Here is a 20117-nt window from a genome sequence, read left to right on the forward strand (position 1 = left end):
AAGGCGTACCGGAGGGGGCTCCTTTGTTCGTCGTTTAAAACACAGTAATTCCTCCGGCAACGGTGAAAAGTTTTTGAAAGCTATTTAAACTTACCGGGGCAGCTCGTTATTCCGTTCGCCCTCCGTCGGCGGATTCACTTAAAATCAAGGAAATGTTGGGCGTTGATAGGCAACGTGCGCCGCGATGCGTTTATTCCAATTGCCGGCCGGGTCTCCGGACCAAAGCGAAAGTTCACGCGAGTCCGTCGAATCTCGCGGAGATAAAGCAAAGAATGGAGGGAGGACCGATTACCACCGAGAAATCTTCCAAGTACTTGCGAATGCGCGCGAATTCTATCTCCGTTTTTGTACAGAGAGGCACCGTATTCTTCCGACGGAGCAACGCCATTTTATTTTCCACACTGTTCTCTTACCTTTAATTACTTTTACCTTTAATTAACGCAACGATAACGACGAGACGCGATATTTATCGCGTCATTCCCCGAATGAATAATGCGAACGCGAGTCCAAGCAAGAAAATCGCAATCTGCTGCGAGAAAAACATGATCGATGTAATACTCGCGCCGTTGCAGTTGGCGAATTAAGCCTCGAACGGTTCCATTCTACGCGGAGTTTCTAACAAGAATTAAACATTTATTTTGATCGTTAGTTCTTGTATCCTTCCTGGCGACGGTAGCGGGAACTACAACTTTTTACTCTATTAATACTGTCGGTGGTTTTAAGCGTCGCTGGGTTTATTTTTAGCGCGTGGTTTGTTCGCGATAAGAGAAAGACGCGTGATAAATATAAAAATACGAGTTTGGACGTCGACCGATATTCGACCTCCTACAATTGATTCAGTCTCAATTGGTTGCTCAAAGCAGAGACTCTGTTTGAGGGAAGAGCTTGTTGTTACAGATAGAGCAGACATTGGATCATACAACTATAGCACAAGACTCTTCTACGATTTTGGGAAACATCAAACATTGGAGAGTTTGTCATTCCTTTCACGACTATTCTTTTCTCAAGTAGAGTCCATCATTTGCCAAGACACAGGATTATACAACCATAGCACAAGTTAGGACTCTTCACTCTATGATTTTGGGAAACATCAAACATTGGAGAGTTTGTCATTCCTTTTGCTGACTATTCCGTCCTCTTGTAGGGTCCATCATTTGCCAAGGAACAGGGCTACAGATAAAGCAGACATTGAACTATACTGTTGGGTGATCAACACGACCATACAAACACGACTCTGTCACATCACAAACATTAGTCATGCAAACATCCTAGCCACGATTTCTAAGCCTTAATCATCCTGAACCTCGTACCCTTCCTGAGTCACACTGTTCCTTGACCATCGTTTCTACCCTATCTCCAGCAATGATATATAAAAGCTTGCAATATTGAAGAATCAGCAGAAAGAGTCCAACAATACAACTATAGCACAAGTTAAGATTCTTCACTCTTTGTAATATGATTTTGGAAACCATCGAACATTGGAGAGTTTGTCATTGCTTTTACTGACTATTCCTTTCTCTTGCAGGGTCCATCATTTGCCAAGGGAGGTTTCAAATGGCGCAGCGTGCTTCCCGGCTGAACTCTGGACGCGATCATCCACCGAGAAAATCGTCCAGCTTTTAGGGGCATCCGGAGTGCACCGAATGGCCATAATAAAAGTTACATTTCATAACCAGCAGCGCGCGCATAATTGACGAAGAAAAAGAATAGGGGTTAGCGGAGAGCCGGGTGAAACAGAAGCAGTAAAACCGTGACGAATCGTCGCGTATTCTAATCTGCGACCGCCTGCAAGCAACAAAAGCCTCCGGAAATCCCTGCCGGAGACAGAAGCGCAAGCAAACAGAAGACTCATCGAATTAAACTTGGACGACGCCGGGGCTACGAGGTCGGAGGATTTAACCACGCGTTTCAGAGATGCGCTTCGACGTCGCGTGTCACCCGGGGGACGAGAAAAAGAGCCTCACGGCCGGACGTTGGAAGCAAAAATAATCTTGGATCAGGTTCCTAAGAAATTTGGCTTTTGCTCTTTCAGTAGCATCTCTATTCCTTTATCCATGTTGTTTGTTATTCTTGTCTAATACAATAACTATTGCATCCATAGGTGTCTGTCCAAATACTGACGTTGCAAACAAAGCATATGATTGCAGAGTATTCCTGTGCGCCACTAGTTCTCAAGGAATGTGGCTTTCTCGGTAGGATCTCTCTTCCTTTATCCGTGTTCTTTATTATTGACATCTAATGCAATAACTATTGCATCCGCAGGTGTCTGTCCAAATACTGACGTTGCAAACAAAGCATATGATTGCAGAGTATTCCTGTGCGCCACCAGTTTTCAAGGAATGTGGCTTTCTCGGTAGGATCTCTCTTCCTTTATCCGTGTTCTTTATTATTGACATCTAATGCAATAACTATTGCATCCGCAGGTGTCTGTCCAAATACTGACGTTGCAAACAAAGCATATGATTGCAGAGTATTCCTGTGCGCCACCAGTTCCCAAGGAATGTGGCTTTCCCGGTAGGATCTCTCTTCCTTTATCCATGTTTTGTTTACCACTGTCTGATACAATTATTTAAATAGTAACTTTCGTGCCCGTAGCCGTCTGTCCACTGCAAACGCCCCAGCGGAAACACATGAATTGCAAATTTCAACGATGGCAGACCTTCCCGCGGGCCTGTGCAACTTCTGAAATTTATTTGTACCTTGCCCTTAAGCGTATGACCGTAGAGAGCATAAGCGAGGAGACGAAGGATACAAATAGAAGGGAGGTAAAAAAGAGTAAAGTAACCTAGGTGGGGAAGAGGGGGGGACGAAAAATGGAAACAGAAAGAGGGAACATACGTTTTCAGAAAATACCGCCCTCCGGATGGTCCCCTCTCCCTCTGGGTAGCCTCTTCCTTGTTCCTCGGCCCGTTTTTCCCAATTCTGGCAGCTACGCGAGGAGAGAGTTTTGTCGGACAGGGGGGGGGATCCCGCGCATGTGCCACGGGGGTGGCAAGCCTCGAGGACGTAACGGCGCCGGAGACAGAGGGTGGAAGCAGGAAAGAGTGCAAGGGGGATGCGGTTTTCCCGTGGGAGGAAGAAGGAAGAGCACACCGGGAACAAGGGGAGGGGGAGGTAGAGGATGGTGAGATACGTGTGAGAGTACCCTGAAGAGCGGTGTCGGTAGTACGCGGGGTGGTGGAAGGCCAAGGGGATGACGAGGGGCGAGGGGCGACCGTTCACGTCTTTTCGACGTCGACGCAACCCTGTTGGCGCAGAATAGCTGCTCAGTGCTCGTCGAACGGCGCTGTGTTGCGACGGGACCATGCCGCCGCGCCCTGCACCACCGATCAACCGATCTCAGGTACGCGAGATTCATTATCATCCACCGAGAAATTGGCTCTCCATTTACCCCAGCGTGGCTGCCGGCTACTGTTCCTGTGCACCCTCGAGCGCTGTCACCCGCGCCTCCCGACGTCGAAACAAAACGTGTCTACGGGCGGATAGATCCGCGAGATGAATCTCCGTCTCGTGGGGGGACCCCCTTTGATCGTCTATGGTTTTTGTGCGTTCTCGTGTCACCGTTGGTCCGTCGTCCCAGCCAGTGACAAGTTAAAAAAAGAAAACACATTCTTTGTAATTTGTCTTCCCGTACCACGCTCTGTTTTCACGCGGTTTACTATCAATCATCCGCGAAGTGTTTCTATCAATTTTAGCTTGTAACTGGTCTCCAATGACTGGAGGATCGTCTATCCTAAATTTGCGATAGATCGATAACGTAAAAAAAAAAAAAACTGTGCATAGATATCGAATATTTAGATAATAGAAACTAAAAGCGAAATCGAACGAGGTTGCTCGCCCTCTCTTTGTTCCGAGATCTTTGCCACGGGATGACGTGCAATCGACGACCGGTTATCGATTAATTATAAAAAAAAAAAAACGAGAAAGGAAAGAAACCGGGACTCGAGGGAGGAAGTTATTATCGTAGGAGCCAGATGCATCTTCGGTGCGTCCTCCTTTCTGTCGAAGCGGAAGCGTCGTTTTATAGGAATTCTTCGATCGCGAGTCGCCGCCGTCGGGTCTCGATCGCGCGATAAATTGCGTTCGATCTTAACGACACGTGATTCGTTAATCCATCGAAACTTGAGATTTCCGCGGTACGGTTTCGAGATGGAAATAGTGCCCACGTAAGTGACCAGAGTTATCCCCACCAATTCTTAGAAATGGCTTCGAACATCGTTAAATTCTGAGAACTAACCATGCCCACATAAGTGACCAAGGCTGGTCTCCAGCTTGGTCATCTATGTGGGCACTGCTGTACATGCCAGTTGACTCTGATAGAGTGTTTAGGACGTGTGGAGAAAAGGGTCAGAAGGGAAATAGGGTGGACGAAGCGGGGTCTTTGGGCAGTTTGAGTTCTCCGTTTACCCTCGTCTCCCGTTAGGGTCGTTTTGTGTACACATCCCGAGACTACGTGTGAAATGATTAAGGCCGTTCTGTGTGTGTTCCCGGTCTCTGTGTCGAAGATCAAAGAAGCGCGAAAGGATTGCATGCCGGATTTCCAACGGATCCAGAAAGAGACGCTTTTGATGAACGGTGCCGCGCGCGCGAGAAACGTTTCGTCTCGTTTCCCCGACAGTGGGGACCGATCTTCTTGTTTGGAGATTCGGCGGTTGCTTGTTTAAATCTCGCTTCGACGTTCCTGCGTGGTTAACCGCTGAAACGGAACCGCGTTCCCTGAATCGAGCCCGGAGAAACGAGAGAAATCGAACGGATCGAGGAGGAACTTTTGCCGATATTTGTTTCGAGTCAGCGAGAATACGTTATTGGCAGGGCAGTATTCGATTCTCTCAGATTGAAGGAACTTTGTCGTTTTAACGACCGTCGGTGTTCGAAGTTCCCGATCCGCGGAGGTAGAAAAGTTAATAGAAAACGAAGAGAAGGAAACTCGTCGAAAAGTTGAAGTATTTATAATGGTCGATGGACGGGGACAGTATTGGTTTTATTCCACTTTGATTCATGCAACTTTCTTACGTAAACGTTTTAGAAGTTTTAAGCACGCTAAAAGTAGGCAGGGTTAACGTGATTGCAAATTCGAGGGTTTTAATCAATCGAGTTTACGGGCCGCTCGAAGCTCGTTAAAGAACGCGATCCATATTCACGACGTGTATCGATGCGGTAAAAGCGTTTCTCGTTCCTCGTTTCGACGGTATAAAGTAAACAGACCGTTTCGGTGGATCGTTACAATAAAAACCAAACGTAGTGAAACATAAAAGAGCGTTATCGTCCGGCAAAAACGACGGGGGAGAATAGATAGTCAAGTAGTCGAAAACTAACCCCTAATCTCGATCTTTTCCCCGTGGTATTTAGGTTAGGGACCCGCTGATATCGATCAGAGTTCAGAGATCAGAGGAAAATCGCGGGAGAGAATAATGGAGGAAAACTAAGACAACAAACGTTTAGAAAATAACGTCTTGCTGTTCTCCTTTTTCGGTTCGTTACGCTTCGGCGGATGCGCCACGCGAGCTCTGCGAGGGTATCTCGTGGCTCGAAGAATAGATATTTCATTGTTACGGCTGGGAATATTTTTCGCCGACAGGAAATAATGCTCGTCCCGTCTTGTCTCGTTAGGAGGATTCCTGTAGCTATTCTTGTATGTCGCTCGCCCGCGGGCTTTATGCCGCGCGACCGGATTAATGGCACAGAAAAAGAAGATACTTTTCGGTTGGCCGGTCGGGGGGGAGGGTCCCCGTATTCTCCTACGGCGGCGAAACAAAGTTCAGTCGCGCGGCTGTCGCTTCGTTAGGGGCTGCGGGGCTTTGAAACGACGCGCGTTTCGCTTTCAATTTCAATATTCGCACGCTCCAAGACCTCCGCGATCGTCCATTTTCCAGAAGACGCGAGCCCCGTATCAAACGTCGGGGAACTCGGATCGCGAAAAGCCCGAAAGAAATTGTATTGTACGGGACGCGTCGCGAAACTGGGACGAGCCCTATTTCCCTTTTTAAATTGCGGATAGAAAAGAAAGGGTGGATGCGCAAATTGAACGGTTTAAAGAGGCGTAACTTCCCTTTGATACCACTTTCCTCGGCAAGTGCTGCGAAATTTCAAGCGTTTTAACCGTGCAGGGTGCTTCCAGAAATTGAGTCAAGCTACCATTGCGATCGAGACTGGTAGAAAATTCTCGAGGGGACCCCCGTTATGTTCCTTTTGTAAATTATCTTCGTTTTACGACTCCTTCGACTGTTAAACCCATTGCATAAATTTATGTATTATGATATAGTACGCAACAAAATGGCGACGTAGTCAAAGAAAAATTTGCGGAATTTTAAGTACAAACAGTGATTGTTTAGATTAGGGGACTCATCACCGATTTGGATGATTTTTAAATAACTTTTAATAACTTCTTGTTATATATGTAACCCCCGCTGGGCCTTAGTTCCCGAGATATTTGCAAAATTCTGTAGCTCAAAATAATCCAAATCTGTGGGGATTACTGTTGCACTTGGAATGTAAAATTCTGCATATTCTTTTGTTTAACACGCAGATGTGGGGTGGAATTTTGCGATCCACGATGATAAACTTCCCGTATCGTTTCTGGTCCGCCATTCGGAAATCCACGACTGGAAATTTTCTGTTTTGCGCGTCGCCGTCTCTTTCTCTAGGCACTCTCGATAAAATATTCTTCGGCCCCTCGGGTTCAACCGTTCGAGAAAAGGTTTTGCAAGTGTTCGAGGTGTCGGTTGAATTTTCGCCGTGCAGGGGAGAGCGGCATAGGTTATTGATTATCGTGAACGGCTTTATAAATAACCGATCGTGTAGGTGCCAGTCGCCGGAGACGCGTAAATATCGCTAGCCGGGGCGATTCTTTAAAAAATCGCCCCAACGATGATCCTCCAGTCCCACGTATCGCCTCGCGACCGATGAAAAATCCGGTCGTGTTTGATCGATGCCTCCGTAATTCGCCTCGAATTCTCATTTTCGTTCTATTATTCGCGGACGGTCGCGCGCGGATAGACAAATCGGACAACCGGGGTCTGGTGTGCTCGAAAAGGCTCCTATATTGCCCGTTTGCGCAACACCCTATACCCCAGAAGATCTTTTACTGGATCGTTTCTCTCCTAACCTATAAACTTGCTCTTCTCGATCGTCCAGACTCATTTTTCTTCTATATCTTTCACTCTTAATTTGCTAAACTTTCCATACGATTTAGCTAGATTTTTACTGGGGTAAAAGCATGAACCTAACCTCTATCGATCCTGTAATTTGTTATTGTTGTTTCCTAACCTATAAACTTGGTCTTCTCGATCGTCCAGACTCATTTTTCTTCTATATCTTTTACTCTTAATTTGCTAAACTTTCCATACGATTTAGCTAGATTTTTACTGGGGTAAAAACATGAACCTAACCTCTATCGATCCTGTAATTTGTTATTTACGTTGTTTCCTAACCTATAAACTTGGTCTTCTCGATCGTCCAGACTCATTTTTCTTCTATATCTTTTACTCTTAATTTGCTAAACTTTCCATACGATTTAGCTAGATTTTTACTGGGGTAAAAACATGAACCTAATCTCTATCGATCCTGTAATTTGTTATTTACGTTGTTTCCTAACCTATTAACTTGGTCTTTTCGATCGTCCAGACTCATTTTTCTTCTATATCTTTTACTCTTAATTTGCTAAACTTTCCATACGATTTAGCCAGATTTTTACTGGGGTAAAAACATGAACCTAACCTCTATCGATCCTGTAATTTGTTATTTACGTTGTTTCCTAACCTATAAACTTGGTCTTCTCGATCGTCCAGACTCATTTTTCTTCTATATCTTTTACTCTTAATTTGCTAAACTTTCCATACGATTTAGCTAGATTTTTACTGGGGTAAAAACATGAACCTAACCTCTATCGATCCTGTAATTTGTTATTTACGTTGTTTCCTAACCTATAAACTTGGTCTTCTCGATCGTCCAGACTCATTTTTCTTCTATATCTTTTACTCTTAATTTGCTAAACTTTCCATACGATTTAGCCAGATTTTTACTGGGGTAAAAACATAAACCTAACCTCTATCGATCCTGTAATTTGTTATTTACGTTGTTTCCTAACCTATAAACTTGGTCTTCTCGATCGTCCAGACTCATTTTTCTTCTATATCTTTTACTCTTATTTTGCTAAACTTTCCATACGATTTAGCTAGATTTTTACTGGGGTAAAAACATGAACCTAACCTCTATCGATCCTGTAATTTGTTATTTACGTTGTTTCCTAACCTATTAACTTGGTCTTCTCGATCGTCCAGACTCATTTTTCTTCTATATCTTTTACTCTTAATTTGCTAAACTTTCCATACGATTTAGCTAGATTTTTACTGGGGTAAAAACATGAACCTAACCTCTATCGATCCTGTAATTTGTTATTTACGTTGTTTCCTAACCTATTAACTTGGTCTTTTCGATCGTCTACTCATTTTTCTTCTATATCTTTTACTCTTAATTTGCTAAACTTTCCATACGATTTAGCTAGATTTTTACTGGGGTAAAAACATGAACCTAACCTCTATCGATCCTGTAATTTGTTATTTACGTTGTTTCCTAACCTATAAACTTAGTCTTTTCGATCGTCTACTCATTTTTCTTCTATATTTTTTACTCTTAATTTGCTAAACTTTCCATACGATTTAGCTAGATTTTTACTGGGATAAAAACATGAACCTAATCTCTATCGATCCTGTAATTCGTAAACTTGAGGATCAAGTGCAAAGATTTTTGTCAATCGAGAAACTTTTGTATTTACGTTGTTTTCTAACCTATAAACTTAGTCTTTTCGATCGTCCAGACTCATTTTTCTTTTAATATTATACTCTTAATTTGTTAAACTTTTCATACGATTTAGCTATTGTACTCAGTTAAAATCATAATCTTTATCGATCCTGTAATTTGTTATTTACGTAATTTCCTAACCTATAAACTTAGTCTTTTCGATCATCTACTCATTTTTCTTCTATATCTTTTACTCTTAATTTGTTAAACTTTCCATACGATTTAGCTAGATTTGTACTCGAAACATGAACCCAATCTTTATCGATCCTGTAATTCGTAAACTCGAGGATCGAGTGCAAAGATTTTTGTCAATCGACAAACATTTGTTATTTACGTAACGAGACGCGAGGTCTGTTAAGCGTTCCGAGAACAAGGACGTAAATAGTGGCATGTTTTGCGTGAATTAAAATAGCTTTAATAAGGCGAGTGGTAACTCAAGTGTCTCATCGACCGTTGATAGATCGTCGATTGTACTCGGGGCACGACCACTTCCGTATCATTGATTTTCATTCAGGCCGCGCAAATAGCGCTAAATAAATACGTATTATGGATGCAATTGTTAGGAACCGTTGGTCACGGATACGAGCAGCGCCAAAAGGCGAATCAGAATTAATATTTTCCTCTTGTTACGTCGCTCGGGCGGAAAGACAGCGGACGTAACTCGGTTGTAAATATTTGCTCGCCCCCCCCTCCCAGAACGAAACGTGTCTTTATTCGTCCTCTCTCCGTTACCTTTGTCTTCTTTCTGGCGAGTTTGTCCTAGCACCTGAAGCAGAATCGTACTGTCGGACCAAACAAAGACTAATTTCGTTTACCGCGAATTACTTTCGAGATCGCTTTTTCATTCCATTCAAATCGAATCAGACGATCTCCAGATTCGAGCATCGACAATCTTAAAAATCGCACGATCGATATTGCCACACGTGCCTCGAAATAACACGCGACCATTCAGATGATCGATTACTCGAGTTACCCATTCGACCCGGAGGAACTACATTCTAACCTTTCAATCTGTCGCGGTCCAAACAAACGAAACTTTGTTTACTGCGAATTACTTTCGATATCGTTTCTAAATGCCACCGTTGACGATTTTAAATAAAAGATCGTTGTTGCAAAACGTGCCTCGAAATAACACGCATTCCCATTGAGATAATCGAACAGCTCGATTATCGATTGCTCTAGTCGTCCCCCGTTCGACCCGGATAAAGTACGGTTCTATCGATCTGTCCGCGGTACTTTGCGAGTAGATTTCAAAGAGAAGGTCAATTCGTCGTTGCTCGATAGCGACTTCATTCTTCTCGATTCGTTGCTGGTGTCGGATATGCAAATGGCGGCTGACGCAGCCTTCCCTAACTCAACAAGCGGTCGCATAAATTTCACGTAACGGCAGGCAATTACAGGTTAATAGTGCGTTCGCACCTACCATCGCTGTGATCTTCCCTGTGGACAAGCCATAAAACTGAAACGCGTGGTATAAAAAGAAATTTAGTTCCCGCGTTACCTAATATTTTCCCACGGCTATTAAACTTAAGGGGCACTCAATCTTCGTTTTAACGTGTTTTTCTTTAGAAACAGTATTTCATAAATATCAACAAACGTCTAGTTTTTTTTGTTGTAAAATCCGAAAGGCCGTTTCCATGATCGAACGACTGTTTTCTTTGGGCGATAACGCGAAGTTAATTTTCAGCGAGCCGGTAACACGGCGTCGCTAAATAGCCGTCCTCTCAAAGGTTGATTAAAAGTCGCTCGACGGTTCTCGTCTCTTTTTACCCCCGGTTTCTGTCTTTTGATCGCGAGTCGGTGCACACAAACGCGAGAATTCCCGCGGTTTGCTTCGAGACGATAATCCCCGCCGCTTCTCGACTCTCGATTAAGCGTGACGAAGGTGAACGCGAAATGATTAATCAGAGATTAATGCAAAGAACAACCGCCAGCCTCGATCCTAGGTTTCTTTAATTAAAAAAAAATTTAATTAAACCTTCGTCGAGATAAGAAGCTCACCGAATTAAAATTCTTTTGCGGAACGGGCCGGAAGTAAATTAATGCAAACACCGGAAGTGCGTTCTGAATACTAACGACGGTCGATTGGCGGGAAACCGTCGTTTTTCCCGCGCTAAAAGTCCCGTTGCACCGCCATTACCGGAATATGTGCTCTCTTCGAGATAATTGTTTAGCGAACATCGTTCAGTTGGTTAGTTTGTTAATTTCGCGAAGCCCCCGCAAGAAGCAACGCTTTTAGGTTAAGTAAGGATATTCTGGCGGGAAGTTCGAACGTGCTTCGTGCGCAGGAAGTTTCTAAAACTTTATCAGCGCGTATTTGCTCGCGTACAATGAATTTTCCGTTTGGTTCGCGAACATCCAAGCATTTTCGAAGCACAGTGGGTTTTCTTTATGATCGAAAACATAATGGAGAAAGCGTATAATGCAATTTCGGGGCGTTCGTTCCTTTGCGAGCGCGAAATATGCTTCGAAACGGGGGTTACTCGATTTCCCGGGGAACTTTTCGTCGAAACGGGGATGGCGGTTACGACAATACGACGGAAAATTACCCGCGCGAAAATCGATCCCGCCGCGAAGAGACGCGGCAAACCGAAAATGTTGCGGACCCATTCCGGTTCGCCATTATCTCCGTGGAAGGGAAAATGTCAGGTTCGCCGACTGGAGATCTCATTATCGTCGAAAAAGCCGGCTCTCGATCGCAAATTCAGCTTCCTGGAGAACCCGAGTATCGCGTTCCATTCTCCCCGGAGTGCTTAATCGGTCGAAAATGAATCGGGATGCTCAATCTGCATCGATACTTTGTATATTTCCAAAGTATACTTTCAAATCAACAATGGCGGAAACTCAGAGAGATAAAAGCAATTTTATTTATTTAGTTTTTTATTTGACAGGTAAACACATCCTTCGCGAAGAAGTGAAAGAATAAAAAGGAGCACAATTGCATACAAACTTACTGTTCTGCATCCATAAGTACACAAAAGAAGATTACTCCAAAGTACACATTTATTTAAATCAACACTGGCGAAAATGCAGACAGATAGAAGTGATTTCATTCGATAGGTAAACACCTTTTACGAAGTAAAAGAATAAAAAGGAGAACAGTTACGTGCAAACTTAGACGATACATTGTTCTGCATCATAAGTACACAAAAGATCACATAGAAGTGATTTTATTTATTTATTTATTTGATATACACCCTTCGTGAAGAAGTGAAAGAATAAAAGGGAGCACAATTGCATACAAACTTACTGTTCTGCATCCATAAGTACACAAAAGAAGATTACTCCAAAGTACACATTTATTTAAATCAACACTGGCGAAAATGCAGACAGATAGAAGTGATTTCATTCGATAGGTAAACACCTTTTACGAAGTAAAAGAATAAAAAGGAGAACAGTTACATGCAAACTTAGACGATACATTGTTCTGCATCATAAGTACACAAAAGAAGATCACATAGAAGTGATTTTATTTATTTATTTATTTGATATACACCCTTCGCGAAGAAGTGAAAGAATAAAAGGGAGCACAATTGCATACAAACTTACACAAGTTATATCGTTCTGCATCCATAAGTACACAAAAGAAGATCACTCCAAAGTACACATTTATTTAAATCAACACTGGCGAAAATGCAGACAGATAGAAGTGATTTCATTCGATAGGTAAACACCTTTTACGAAGTAAAAGAATAAAAAGGGGAACAGTTACGTGCAAACTTAGACGATACATTGTTCTGCATCATAAGTACACAAAAGAAGATCACATAGAAGTGATTTTATTTATTTATTTATTTGATATACACCCTTCACGAAGAAGTGAAAGAATAAAAAGGAGCACAATTGCATACAAACTTACACAAGTTATATCGTTCTGCATCCATAAGTACACAAAAGAAGACTACAAAGTTATTCAATTTACAAAAGTATCCAATATCATTTATAGACTCTTTTATAATATCTCCCATATTTTTGTGTTTTCGATCGTCCTTGGGAGGTGGGATGTTCGCTGTATAGAGCCAGTAGCGTCAAGCTGAGAAGAGCAGCTCTTTCTGGAATATCGCCCGTAGGAAGTCGCGATGAAAAGTTCATCCCGCCGGTCGTAGGAACGCTCGCGACGCTTATCTGCCAGCCAGCAGACGCGGTTTACTTTACATGTGTAAAGGAAACATTAATTTGCCCGCAAAAGTTTGCTTTGCGTGGGCACTTCCGCATTGTATCCGAGTTGTCGGGCACGGTTAACCGCTGGTACATCGTGTTTCCCTCTGATCCGGCTCGACGTCGCGTTCCTACGCGCGAAGAGATCCCAGGACGCGATCGATTCTTACGAAATCAACGCGTGGCGGAAATTTGCCGATACAATTAGACGCCGAACTCTCCGTTAACTTAAATACCAAACTTTCCTGATAATAACTCGCCGAATTAACTTGATCGGAGCACGTGACCATGTGTACACGCGCCTTGCAGTTTAACTTGTGGCTAGCCGGGGTACGTTTGTCCGCATACCTCAATTTCATTCATTAGTTACGAAGTCACACCTGTTTAGAGGCGGCTATCCAAGGCCTGGGTCACTATTCCATCGACGTGTGCAGAAAATTAGACACAGGCTTCATGCATTAACAGTAGTGCTACCAGATGTGGTCAGAATCATTCATTGCATCACATATTTACTGTTTTAATACGCTATACTTGTTGTACCGTTAACCATGGTATTTGTATATACAATATACGCTCGGAACAAATACCGTTTAATTACAATAATTTACATTGTATATTTTATGTCCGCGCAAACAAGCGAAATATCAACCGTCGATCATCGGTGGATTACGCGGTGTAACGCGTTCAAAATATTTAATCCATTTGAATAATGCCAGTAGTTGAATCGTCGATGGAATGTTGCGTTTGTGCCGCTAATTTTGGTCCTGCACAGACCCCGGGACGCGTCTCTTTTCTCTTCCGGCTGACGGGTCAAAGTTAAATCGCGACTACCCTTCCGGCGACGGGGTGTTGGTAAATCGACGCTTTGAACTTGAGCCTCGAGATGCTCCTCGTCTCTTCGTTCTTCCTTCAATAGCCAAAGGGCCTTTATGTAATTAGAGGCTTACGAAACGGTTTGGATAATCCGCCATTGGCGTTCTTTCAACCTCCGGGGTACTTTTTTTTAACGCGAAAACTAGCTTTTTATTAGCCCATCGGGCGTTACTTTCTCCCTTCGACCCCGTCGGGTATTTTTATGTTTCTTTTTTATCGTGATTTCGTTGCGATCTTTTTTTTTCGGCGGCCATCTTGGACGATTCGCGGCGCGTTTCGCTCCATTATGAAATACTTTCCGGGCGGAGAATTATGGAATACGAAATAGCTGGCGTGCGTGTGAGATTACGAGGATACTTTGTGAAATTAATGGCACGGAAATTAATTATTCTGCTCGTCACGGCGAAACGGTGATAAACGTCGAGTTCCGTCGAGTAGTCCGCGCGAACGCGAATTTCCAAACGCTGTCGAGCTTTCCCAGCTTTTTTTTCCCTCCCCTCCCCCTCGCGTTTCATTTTCAAAGAAGCTCCGTACCAGCTGCAACCCTTCCAGCGTATTAAATTGTCTTCGAGCAATTTCGTTTGGCCCTTCGAAAGGGGGTTGCTCGCGTTAAATTACGATTCTACTCGACAAACACGACTAAGTATTTTTCGATACGATTCGAATATAGGTTAGTTTGGCTCAATCAAGATTGGAGGGAATTTTAATTAATCGATTTACATCAGAGGCAAGGTTAGGAAACGTCTGTTAAGGTCTCTGTTTACGTAGCCATTACTCTTTTGGGTTTAAAAGACGTTCGAAGCATCTATTGCATATAAATGTGCATGCACAAAGGCGAGAATAGACTAGTGCATCCTGTCTGGTGTAAAAGTGCAGAGAGAAGAGTGCACGAACAGTTTCGAGCTCCACCGTAAAAGCAATGGAGCTGAAACGCTCGTGTAACTACATAGGACTGTATCGAAACGAGAATCTCCGACCGTTTCGTTCCGATTGTTCCCGTTTTCCGAAATGGGCCACCTTCGCAGACCTATTCCAGTCGTTTTAGCGCCATTTGCGTAACCTCTTTGTAGAATTAGTCGAACGTTCCGACAAGGGTCTTCGAGTCGCGAGATTCGTGAAAATATTAACTGTTATTCGCTTCGAGGGTAGTTCGAACGAATTGGAACGGATAAGACGCATTAACAGGGCCCCGAGTCATTACTGAAATTATGATTTTAATTACCGGAGTGCATTGCTTTTTAGCGGAGGGGACCTTTGATCGCGCTCCCTCCGTTTCTTTCGATCATTTTTTTTTTTTTTCCTTTGCCTTACGATACGTTCGGTTTTTCTTTTCCACCCTTTCGCGATCGCGTAATTGACGAGCGTTTTTCCTCCCTTCGCCGCTGCCGGGAAAGTCCTCTAACGACGTTATTGTTTGAGTTATGGCGAGCAAGTTTATGGAGAAGCGTGGGAGGGCTGAGGGAATCAAACGACGCCCGAAACTTTATAATGGAAAGCATACGTCAAGTTGACAAGTAGCGACGAAGGTTCCCTTCCCTCCAGCTGTCTCTAGTCCGGGGGAAATCGTGGGCTAGATTTACGAAAGGTAAATGCATTTTTATATGCACGTTGAAATGCTGGTTCACGATCCATTTTATTTAAACTGACGTGACGGGTTTCGGTCCACGGTTCGTTTATTTTAGAACCGAAAATTAGCTTTCGCGATCGCGACTGTCGGTGTTTCAAACTTCGTGACGCTTTTTATAGGTTAGGTTCTCTGTCGATCGAAGGAAAAGCGCGGGAAAAGGCATAAATCGATATTTTCCGGAATCGGGGCTCGCTATTCATTATCAGGTGTACACTCGACGCGTATCAATAGCAATTGCGGCCTATAGAGTCCGATAAGTAGCAATTGATAACGCGTGGACTGCGTTCCAGTGGAAATGGCGTCGGTACATATTTTCTCGGGGCTTCAGATCATTATTTGTGACCGATATCTTCGTCACACGTAATAAAACACACCGTGGGTTCGATTACGCGATGATACACTCTGTAACAAAATTTTTAACGTACGACAAATGAGCATTTTTATGGATTGTATTAACGTTCAGATGTGTTGTAGGTGGTCGAACCGAGTAATTACTCGTTAGCAAGGCATATGTCGGACATTAAGTAGTCACAGTGTGGAGCAGGGATTTGTCAGGCGCAAGTAGTAATGGATCGTCAATGTCGGCCATCCCGGAGGTCGCAGCGCTGGGATTTGTCAGATGACAAACGTTAACGAGGAACACATCGTTGTCGGTTATCAACGAACGACACCTTTACGGTCACAGTTGAACATTTTTATTCCCGTTAAACGCGAACCAGTAAATTCAACGCTGTCCCCGCAGCGGCTACGACAGAAAACTTTCAAGTAATTACGAAATTTAATTACGAACTCGGAAATATAATTTCCTTAACGAAATTAACCGCGATTTAACTCCTCCACAATAATAATTACATAACTTTCGTTGCAATAACTTTGACCAGTTAAGGCTCGTTAGAATGGTAACTTTTCGATTCTAATTCGTTTCGAGGCAAAGTCCTCGTTTTATAAGACTCTTCAGAGTTTGTTTCGATCGTTGAAAAAATAATAATTTTCCCGCGATATACAGGGTGCTCGGACATACCTGGGAAAAATTTTAATAGGGGATTTTGCAGGCCAAAATAAGACGAAAATTAAGAATACCAATTTGTTGATGGAGGCTTCGTTAAAAAGTTATTAACAATTAAGTTCAAAAATTTCAAATCGTTCTGGAAAAATTATTTTTGGTTGCGGGGGTCAATTACAATCATTTTTGGTGAATAGACATACCCCCGAAATCCTACTCAGTTTCGAGAAAAAAATTCCTTACCGAAAATATAATTTCTGGCCAGAAATGTCTGTCCGAATGTTCATGCAGATCTTTAAAATGTCATAACTTCTGAACGGATTGGACGATTTTAATGTTTAAAAAAGCAAACGACGCGTATTTTGCTAGAGAATATGTAGAAATTCCAAAAATATTTGAAAAGTTGATTCTTGAACTCAAAAAATGAGAAAAACCCCATAAGAATGGTCCAATTTTCAAGCAGCCATAACTCCTACAATAGTGAATATATTTCAGTGAAACTTTTTTCTGAAGTAGAGCCCATAGGTACCTACAAAAAAGTATTAAACAACTTTTCTGTAGGATGTCAAACAAAATTACTAAAAATTAAAAACGAATTTTTAAGAAAAATCGACAGTAGGTGCCTTTCGGCGAAATTGAAAAATTTCAAATCATTCTAAAAAAATTATTTTCGGTTGCGGGGGTCAATTACAATCATTTTTGGTGAATAGACATACCCCCGAAATCTTACCCACTTTCTAGAAAAAAATTCGAGAAGGTGTGAAATTTTTCGACGAAAAAAAGATTTTTCAAATCATTCTAAAAAAATTATTTTTGGATGTGGGGGTCGATTACGATCATTTTTGGTCATTAGACATACCCCCGAAATCCTGCCCATTTTCTAGAAAAAAATTCGAAAAAGTGTGAAATATTTCGACGAAATAAAAATATTTCAAATCGTTCTGAAAAAAATATTGTTAGCTGTGGGGATCAATTACAATCATTTTTGGTGAATAGACATACCCCCGAAATCCTGCCCATTTTCTAGAAAAAAATTCGAGAAGGTGTGAAATTTTTCGACGAAATTAAAATATTTCAAATCGTTCTGAAAAAAATATTTTTACCTGTGGGGGTCAATTATAATCATTTTTGGTGAATAGACATACCCCCGAAATCTTACCCACTTTCTAGAAAAAAATTCGAGAAGGTGTGAAATTTTTCGACGAAATTAAAATATTTCAAATCGTTCTGAAAAAAATATTGTTAGCTGTGGGGGTCAATTACAATCATCTTTGATGAATAAACATACCCCCGAAATCCTGCGCATTTTCGAGAAAAAAATTCAGTACGAACGGAACTTTAAATGTTAATAATTTTTTAACAAAGCCTCCCTCAATAAATTGATATTCTTTATTTTCGTCTTATTTTGGCCTCTAGAATCTCTCATTAAAATTTTTCCCAGGGGTAGCCGAATACCCTGTATTTACTTATTTTATTATTAGAAATTTCTATCGTATTTCTATGATTCTTCGTGAACTACTTCGCGAATAAAAGCATTTGTATAGCGAGAGTAATATCGTCCATAATACGGTCAGGAAATTTGTTAGGAAAACTCCCGGAGAATCTATAAACCCGTAATATCCAACCATGAAACGCTTGTCTGACTCTTGTATGGCCCCAAGAAATATGGCGGTCGTGTTTTCTTTGCTGCACGCTCGATCGGTCGAAAAATTGTGTACCGGTTAGGCGAGAAATTGTATCGACAGCTAGGAGGCATGTCTCCGCGTTTTCCTGGAGAAATTCGATGGGGGCAAACGGAATGGAAAGGGATTTGGCGAAGAGTCAACTTGTTTGTTCCCTCGGCCATTATGGTTGGATCAAGATCCCAACGACAAGCTTGGAATACTAGAGAATGGAGAGCAACGTGTATTTCAATATTCTGAACGTGTACCATAGCGTGTCCCACGGAACTGACCTCAGTTTAAAGCTTGAAACGATGTCGATAGTAATTCTTTCCATTGTTGTACGGGATAAAAATGTTTATAGAACTTTCGTGAATGGATGCTCCTTTTTTAAGGATAATATTTACCTGGAGGAATGTGAAGTTTGGAAAGAAAATGTCGAAGGTATTAGTTTTGCAAATTAGGTTAATCGAGGTTATGGATTTCCGTAAATGTAACTGCGAGAGGCAACGAGGCACGAGCGAAAGTTAAACGAAATTATCGCTAGGGTTTTTTTAGATAAGTCGAACAAACTGCGTCCTCCACAATATTTTCCGATGAAAATATTTGACGATACGCGACGTGTCGCCTGGCGCCGTTCGCGTCTCTAGATTTTGTCCCGAAGAATTTCGGTAAAGTGCATTGGTATCCCCCGATATCTGGCGTGTGTACATTTGCGAGTAAATATGCTTGAGGAACGAGCCCCGAGAGAGTTGCGAGCCGTGCCACGCAGGAGGCGATTGCGCGCTTCGGGGACGTTACTTGAATGGCAAACAGGGGCTGAATCCGGAGTAAGAAGGATGCCGCGAATATTTCCAAATGGAAATATCTATCTTGCACGATAACCCACTCTTCTTCATCCATCGAATTTCAAGAGTCGTCCATTAAAATCATAGAAAATATTTCTATTCCACTTCTTCGAACAAAACATTAAGGTTGTCGTTTGAATTTCGCGGTTTTATCGAAGAGAATCGATGTATCGGAAACATCTTCGAGACTTATCGAGACATCGAAGAGGATCGATATATCTGAAACATCTTCGAGACTTATCGAGATACCGAAGAGGATCGATATATCTGAAACATCTTCGAGACTTATCGAGATATCGAAGAGGATCGATATATCTGAAACATCTTCGAGACTTATCGAGACATCGAAGAGGATCGATATATCGGAAACATCTTCGAGACTTATCGAGACATCGAAGAGGATCGATATATCTGAAACATTTTCGAGACTTATCGAGATACCGAAGAGGATCGATATATCGGAAATATCTTCGAGACTTATCGATTCCTCGAGATATGGATATCGAAACCGAGTCGTTGTTCACCGCGGTAAAATCGTACGTCGAGCTTTCGTTGTTTATAGAGTTTTCGACGATGTTTCGCGACGCAAACTCTTTCAACGAAATCTTGCAACCGAACTCGACGGTTCAAAAGTTTCTACCCTCCGAAAAGAGGTTAGAGGGAGGGGGGAAAAAAGGAACTCGTATCGCGGGGGAATCGTAAATGAGAAGGTCTCACGACCACCGTTTCCTACGTCGTTCCGTTTTACGGGGCGTAAATAATAAATTGCGACGTTCGTCTTATTTCCGGAACCGCTCTGTCTCTTCCGGGCTCCTTTATACCGCGTTTTCATTCGCTCCGCGACTCTTTTTCACCACGCATTATAGAATTAAAGATTCTCAACGCTCGTCGCGTTCCCAGCATAATAAATTACACTCAATATGTGGCGGTTTTAATCCTCCGTTGACCTGGAAATGTTTCATTATCGAATAGTAGGTTCTCAAGAGGCGCTGCCATAAGTAACCGGATATGTCCGCGCGGGGGTGGTCCATTATTGGCGATACGATCCATGGAAAGGCGATTCTTTAAAGGAAGAGACAGTAGTTCCATTTTCAACGGATAAAAAATATTTTAACAATATTTGTCTTCGACACTAGAACTAGCAAAAC

The 20117-nt window shown here is 42.5% G+C and overlaps 1 protein-coding gene across 3 annotated transcripts in view; it reads left to right on the forward strand.

Moving 5' to 3' along the window:
• Nucleotides 1-3183: 3183 nt before the first annotated feature.
• Oct-tyrr (Octopamine-Tyramine receptor) overlaps nucleotides 3184-20117 on the forward strand; it is a 58542-nt gene continuing 41608 nt past the window's right edge. For 2 of the 3 annotated variants that reach the window (XR_013080823.1, XM_076779415.1), the window contains exon 1: nucleotides 3184-3343. The gene's annotated coding sequence lies outside the window, so the exon portion shown is untranslated. Of the gene's footprint in view, nucleotides 3344-15014; nucleotides 15416-20117 lie in introns of those variants that run through there. The other variant, XM_076779416.1, reaches the window with a different exon arrangement.

This window comes from Colletes latitarsis, chromosome 12 (genome assembly GCF_051014445.1).
Source record: "Colletes latitarsis isolate SP2378_abdomen chromosome 12, iyColLati1, whole genome shotgun sequence".
Lineage (NCBI taxonomy): Eukaryota > Metazoa > Arthropoda > Insecta > Hymenoptera > Colletidae > Colletes > Colletes latitarsis.